General features: G+C 38.9%; 1 pseudogene; it reads right to left on the reverse strand.

Moving 5' to 3' along the window:
- Nucleotides 1-563: 563 nt before the first annotated feature.
- On the reverse strand, nt 564-981 carry LOC102502387 (cytochrome c, somatic pseudogene; annotated as a pseudogene).
- Between the last annotated feature and the right edge of the window lie 5989 nt (nt 982-6970).

Consider the following 6970-nt stretch of genomic DNA (forward strand, 5'->3'; position numbering starts at 1 on the left):
CAGTTTTAGATACTGTGAGAGATAACATAATGAAATAAAATATTGTCTCTGCCCTTCAGCCGCTTACTAATTATGGGAAAAAAAGAAGCATGCTCTTTGCTTTCTATTTTTTATTCCCTTGTTGCATCAAAGATTCAAGAAACACAGCAAGCTTCCTCAGAACAAGGTCTCTACCTCTGGCTAAGTTTATCTCTTCTTTTTTTTCTTTTTAAATAAACAAATATAACATTTTTTTTAAATCAAGTTACATTTAGTAATGAGAATTTTTTTTTTTAGTTTTGAGAAGTGAAGGGATTTCGCTAGCATTTGCATATTCATATAACCAGTCACATATAAGCCTAAATAAAATCAATCTCCAGAAGGCTTTGAGATGGCATTCACCATCTTTGTAGAAATATGAGCATCACTAATGAATTACCAATTATATCTTTAAAAATGGCAAATAGTGATAGCATTTACTGAACTAAAATTACTATCAAAATTAAAAAAAAAAAACCAACATTATTAATTTAACCACAAGCCAGTCTTACTTAAATCAGGATTGTCCAACAAAAACTACCTGTCAGCCATTCATGATCTGAGTTCTGGTGTGGGAGAACAACTAAAATATGGTACACATAAAAAAGGTGAGACATTTCTGTTTTGTCATAAATAAGGCAGTAGCCACCTATTACTCATTAGTAGCTTTTTTAAGATAAGCTATCAACTTCACTCTTCCTGACTTTTCAATGCCAGAGAAGATCATTTTTGTCCCAGGGATGTACTTCTTGGGATTCTCCAAACCTTCCAGCAGTGTATCCTCTCCCAGGGGATGCCTTTGTTCTTGTTGGCATCTGTGTAAGAGAATCCAGAGACCTGACCTGTCTTCTGCCCAAACAGACCATGGAGATTTGGGCCAGGCTTGTGCTTGCCTGCCTTTTCCACGGTGTGACACTGGGCACACTTTAGAACAAAAATCTTGCCTTTCTCAACATCACCCATTTTTAATTCTCTCTATCGCTAGGGAATATAGAGTAACTGCTCAGAAGTCAGACGACCCGCTCTCTCAGTTATGAGAAATTTAACGCCCACCACACTTTTAATATTTCTGACACTTCCAAAGGAATATTCAGTATCTTGATGACCATCATCAGTTCCTCTTCCTAACTCTTGCTAGAGATCCTTTTTGTTCTCTTTTGCTTGCCAGGGGTGCATGTGCTTGCCAGAGAGTGACAGAGAGAGAGAGAGAGGCAGAGAGAAAGAGGGGGAGGAGAAGGCATCTCCCCATGGGCACAGTCACATGGCAATCCCTTCTCCCTCTCTCCATCCTATTGGGCTTTTGGACATGCACACAAACACACCCCATGTTTTTCAAGTTGCTGGGACCAGGATTCTAAGAATGGTTGGTCATATGGAATCCTGCTCTCTTAATTACTAGGCTACAGGGCCAGCCCAAGATTCCTTTTGCAAGACCTCTGACACTGTTGTCATTGCTTTTTCTCTTTCTTTCTTTCTCTCTCTCTCTTTCTTTCTTTCTTTCTTTTTTGAGAGGTTTTTGCTATAGGGCGTGTGCTCTCACCAGAAAGACAGAGAGAGACAGAGAGACAGAAAGCGAGAAATCATCCCCCCAGGGAGGATGGCCATGCCTCAATCCCTTCTCTATTCTCCTCTCAGGATTTCAGGCATGCACGCACATGCGCCCAGAGTGAGTTTAAGCTACTGGGTTCAGGATTCGAACTGTGGTTGACTACACAGGAGTCCAGAGACATAGTCATTACGCTAACTGCTGATCCCTTGGCATTGCCTTTTCTACAAGATGTCCCAAATCTCTTCAATATACTTTATTATAAAACAATGCCAACACAATGCTGATGTATCAGCTGGATCAGTTATAAACTGCCACAATAAAGATGCATAACAAAAATACCACAACCCCTAGTGGTGTACACTGCACAACCCCTAGTGGTGTACACTGTATGTTTTTGCTCACATGTCTTTGGGGGGGAGGTCAGCTTTGTGGTTTCGCCAATCTCATTTGGGCTTGCTTTCATGTCTGACTGTCATCTGACTTAGTAGGACCTTGGCTATGACAACTGGGGAGGCTCCCCTGCACTTTCTATGCCTGCTGTCCTTCAGCAAGCTAGCTGGTGCATGGCAGAGGAAGAGGACACGGTCAGGTAGGCATACTCACACAGCTGCTTTTCAAGATGTGCATGTGTTATATTGTCTAATCTCCCATTGCCAAGGCCAGTTGCAGGGTGGAACTTGGCATCAGAGTGGAAGGTGCTCCCCAGTCACATGGAAGAGGCCATGGACACAGGGGTAAAGTCAGGAAAAGAGTATGAAAAGGATGCAAAGACTTGAGAAAAACACATTTCTACCACTTTTTAAAAAAAATCTACCATGTATTGAGAAAAAGTGAGAATTACATTTTGGAAGGCGGTTACTCCCTAAATACCTAGTTTTAGTTTCTAAAAATATAACTCTCCGTAGGTTATCGAAAATATAATACAGATGAGTTCAACTGTTCTGTTTCCATTTGGAAAATGCCTAAAGTGACATTTTTGAAATTAAAACATATTGAAGTTTATTTATTTATTGAGGGAGAGAGGAAGAGAGAGAGAGATCCTTAACAGGTCTTGCCATTCTGCAATTTTCCCCCCAGCCTTTCAGTCAGCCAGGACATGACCACAGGTTTCCCCAGATGTGTTCAGGTCAACCTAGGATCAGAATTGGGTCTTCCTAATGTCCATGCCACCACAGTGGCCCACGATATGTTTATTTTTGATATCCAAAATAATAGAAAAGGTGACTGATTTTCTTTCCTTTTATTCTTTTTTAAAAATTACTGTGATGTTCTAAAAGACCGAATGGGAATTCAATCTGGGTATGACTGTATACTACACTATGTTAAGTTTATTAAACCTGTTAATAGAATACTAAAATCACATACTGGATGTACATGGGAAAATTCATATACTGTGTGGTTTGGAATGTCTAGGTAGATTTAGAAAATGAATATAGAAGGCAAAAATTACAGTACATTTAAGGAAAAACATTTAAAAATATATTTACCAAATACCATTTTCCTCTCTAGATAAAAAGATATGTGATCTTGGGGCCAGTAGGGGTCGAGACACTGGAGTCTCACATGGCTGATGGCAGTTTGAGTCCTGGACCCCCTGGCTTGAAAATCACTCCAGGCCTGTGTGTGTGCATGCCTAAAATCCTAAGAAGAGGGTGGAGGAGAAGGGTTTGCGGTGTGATCACCCTCTGTGGGGGAGTGATTTCTTGCTTTCCCTCTCTATCTGTCTCTCTTTCTCTCACTCTCTGGCAAATACACGTGTGCTATGAAAAAAAAAATAAATAAAAAAGATATGTGATCCTTTTCTTTCCACTAAAAAAAATGAAGTTTATATCTTTACTTGTACATTTAAAAATGCATCTGTTCCAACACCTAATTTACCTCTTTTTTTGTTTAAAAATCTGTTGTCCAGTAGATGTTGTCATGGTCATTACATTTATGACATTTAGTAACATTCAGAATCTTTTCTATTAATTTTATAAAAGTGAATTTTTATTTAAAAATACTTTTAAGAGGCAAACAGAATTTTCTGTTTATAAAGGCAAACAAGAAACATTAATATTGAAATATAAAGTGAAATATTAGTCTTTTCATTCATTAAAAAATACGAACATTTTTCTTAAATATGTACTAATGATAACATTATTCTACTTTAGGACAGCAATTTGACACACTCGCTTTTTTGTTTGTTTGTTTCAGTAGAGCCTACTGGGACCAGCATATTGAGTAGTGGTTACGTTCTTGGACTCCACATGGTAGACCACAGTTGGAGTACTGGTCCTGGTGGCTTGAAAAGTCCCAGACCTGGTGGCTTGCTTTCTCACTTTCCCTCTTTCTCTCTCTGTGTCTCTCTCTGGTCAAACTAAGAATAAATGAAATTAAATAAATAATTTTTTAAAAAAAGAAAAGAAAGTAAAAAGAAGATCATGGTAGGCACATGTGCCTGCATGCCCAGGATTCCAGGAAGAGAATGAAAAAACAGGGATTGCAGAGTGACCATCCCCCTGAGCGGTGATTTCTCACTTTCCTTCTTACTATGTCTGTCTCTATCTCTTTCTGGTGAGCGCATATGCCCTAAGGCAAAAACCTCTTAAAAACAAAACCAAAAAAGCAATAGAGCCTACCTATAAGTTAACTTCTCATGAAATGATCACAGTGTCATATTCTTAGTTGATTTCTATGTCTGCTATTGGAATTTTTCACATGGAGACAGAAACTGGGGAGCATCTTATCTTTTTAATCTCCTGGATTTATAGTAAGTAGATAAATGGATAAACCTATGTTGAAAAAAATGGCCAGAATATTAAGAATATTTGTTTCTTTAGGGGAACCAACACTTCTGTTCTAAGAATAGGAAAATAAAAGGCTGAAGTTGTATTAAGACAAATTTTGAACACACTTAAATTTAAGCAACCACTCCTCTTTTTACAAAATCATGATTTTTAAAAAGAATTACATCACAGGACCAACAGATGGCGTAACAGTTACATCACTGGATTCCCACATGGAGCAGTCGGCAGTTTGAGTCCCAGACCTGGGGGCTTGAAACACACTGGACACGTGTACACGGGTGCCCACGATCCCAAAAGGCAAATGAATAATGGAGGAGAAGAGATTGTGGTGTGGCCATTCCCCCTGGGGGATGATTTCTTGTTTTCTGTCTCTCTGGCATGTGCATATACCCTATAGCAAAAATCTCTCTCTAAAAAAAAAGTGAAAAAAAAAAAGAATTACATCATTTTATCTTAAAAGTATCTTAAAAAGGAAGTTATCTTTAAAAAGAAAGTTATCTTAAAAAGGAAGATCCTGGGATGAGCAGATGGCATAACAGTTACATCACTGGACTCCCTCATAATTGACCACAGTTCAAGTCCCAGACCTGGAAGCCTGAAACTCACATTGGGCACATGTGTGCGCATGACAGAATCCCAAGAGGAGAACAGGGGAGAAGGGACTGTGGCGTGGCCATCCCCCTGGGTGTAATTTCTCTCTGACTCTCTGTCTCTTTCTTCTGTCTCTCTGGCGAGCGCATGCACCCTATAGTAAAAATCTCTCTTAAAAAAAATAAATAAAGATCTTAAACAAAAAGAAGTTTGGGGCCAGCAGGTGGTGTGATGGTTAAAGTTGAAGTGCTGGACTCCCACATGGCTAATTACAGTTCAAGACTCAGACTTGGTGATGTGACAATCATGCCAGATGTACATACATGCATGCCCCAAGATCGTGAGAGGAGAATGGAGGAGAAGGGATTGCGGCATGACCATCCCCCCTGGGGGGTGATTTCTTGTTTTCTGTCTCTATGTCTCTGTCTGTCTAGTGCACATACCCTACAGCAAAAACCTTAAAAAAAAAACTGTCACATGTGGAAGGCAGAGGAGTATGAACAAATAAAATAAAGAAAAAAGGTCTTTATTTCTATCATGTTAGAGCTCTTACATGTTGGCTATTTTACTCTGATAGATGCTGCTGGTCTTGAATTAATGATATAATGAAAAGAATTAACAAAGAGAAAGAGAGAAATGAGAGGGTACAGGATGAAGAGAAAAGGAGCGTTTTTTTCTTACTTTTTGTCCTTCTTAAGCTTAACTCAAATAAGCAGAATGGATTTCCCCAAATTACAGCTGTGAACCACGAGAACTAATATATTTAGTCAACATTTTCATAATTTAGCGTCGGTAATCTTTCATTTGAACAACTGCATTAGTAATAATAAATTTTATTACATGTATTCAACTATTTATCATCATCTTTCACAACACACAATGGACGAATGATCTAATAGACAAAGCTCATTTGGCATCTGTTTATGGGCGTTCCACTGAGATGTGAAAAATTACATTGGTGACAAAATTATTTTAAAATGCACGTTTTGCTCTTCCTTTCTCTGCCATCGTGGTGTGTGCTCTCCACTAAGTTCTTCGCCATGTCTTCTCACAAGACTTACAGAATCAAGCAGTTTCTGGCCAAAAAAACAGAAGCAAAATCATCCTATTCCCCAGTTTAGAATGAAAATTGGTAATAAAATCAGATACAACTCCAAGAGGAGACACTAGAGAAGAACCAAGCTGTCTGTGAGGAACTGGCCGAAATACGGCCCACATAGTTATGCAGTACCAAGGTCACTCTGGTCTTGCCACATCAAGCTGAAATGGTCACCACTGCCTGGACACGAGGGGGTGTTTTACTGGAAAAAAATGATGCTTCACTTTGTTTCTAAGTTTTGCATTTAGTAATAAACATATAAGACCTTAAAAAAAAAACACAGGCTTTGTCATTATGGCAGAAGATGTTTGTGATCTTATCTCTATTCCATTCGACTCTTAGATCTGCTTCTATTGAACCGCGACTTGATCTTTGAGTTGCTTATTTTTCTCTATCCTCTGTGTCTCCCTATTTCTTTCTTGTTTTTTGGAAAAGGACACTCTGATACTACCAATAAGTGTGAAAAAGAGAAGACAAAGATTAGTAAGATTACTGTTGTATCAATAGGATAAAATAATTTAAATCTTTTTATATATATGTAAACCTACCATACCTGTATCTTAAGACGAGATGAAGAAGGACCAGCAAATGGCATAATGGTTATGTCACTGGACTCCCATGTAGCAGACTGTAGTTCAAGTCCTAGACCCAGTGGCTTAAAAGTCACACCAAGTGTGTGTGCATGCCCAAAATCCCAAGAGAAGAATGGAGGAGAAGGAATTGCGGTGTGGCCATTCCCTCAGGGGGGTAATTTCTCACTTTCTGTCTGTCTCTCTTTCTTTTTCCAGTGAGTGCACACAGCCTATAGCAAAAATCTTTATCTAAGGAAAAAAAACATTGCTTTGCAATGTTGGAAGCCACATGGAAGATCCTAGTTCGGTCCCTGGGTTGAACTGTACTCACCGGGCGTGGGTGTATGTGCCC

Source organism: Tupaia chinensis, unplaced genomic scaffold (genome assembly GCF_000334495.1).
Source record: "Tupaia chinensis unplaced genomic scaffold, TupChi_1.0 Scaffold145519_1, whole genome shotgun sequence".
NCBI lineage: Eukaryota > Metazoa > Chordata > Mammalia > Scandentia > Tupaiidae > Tupaia > Tupaia belangeri.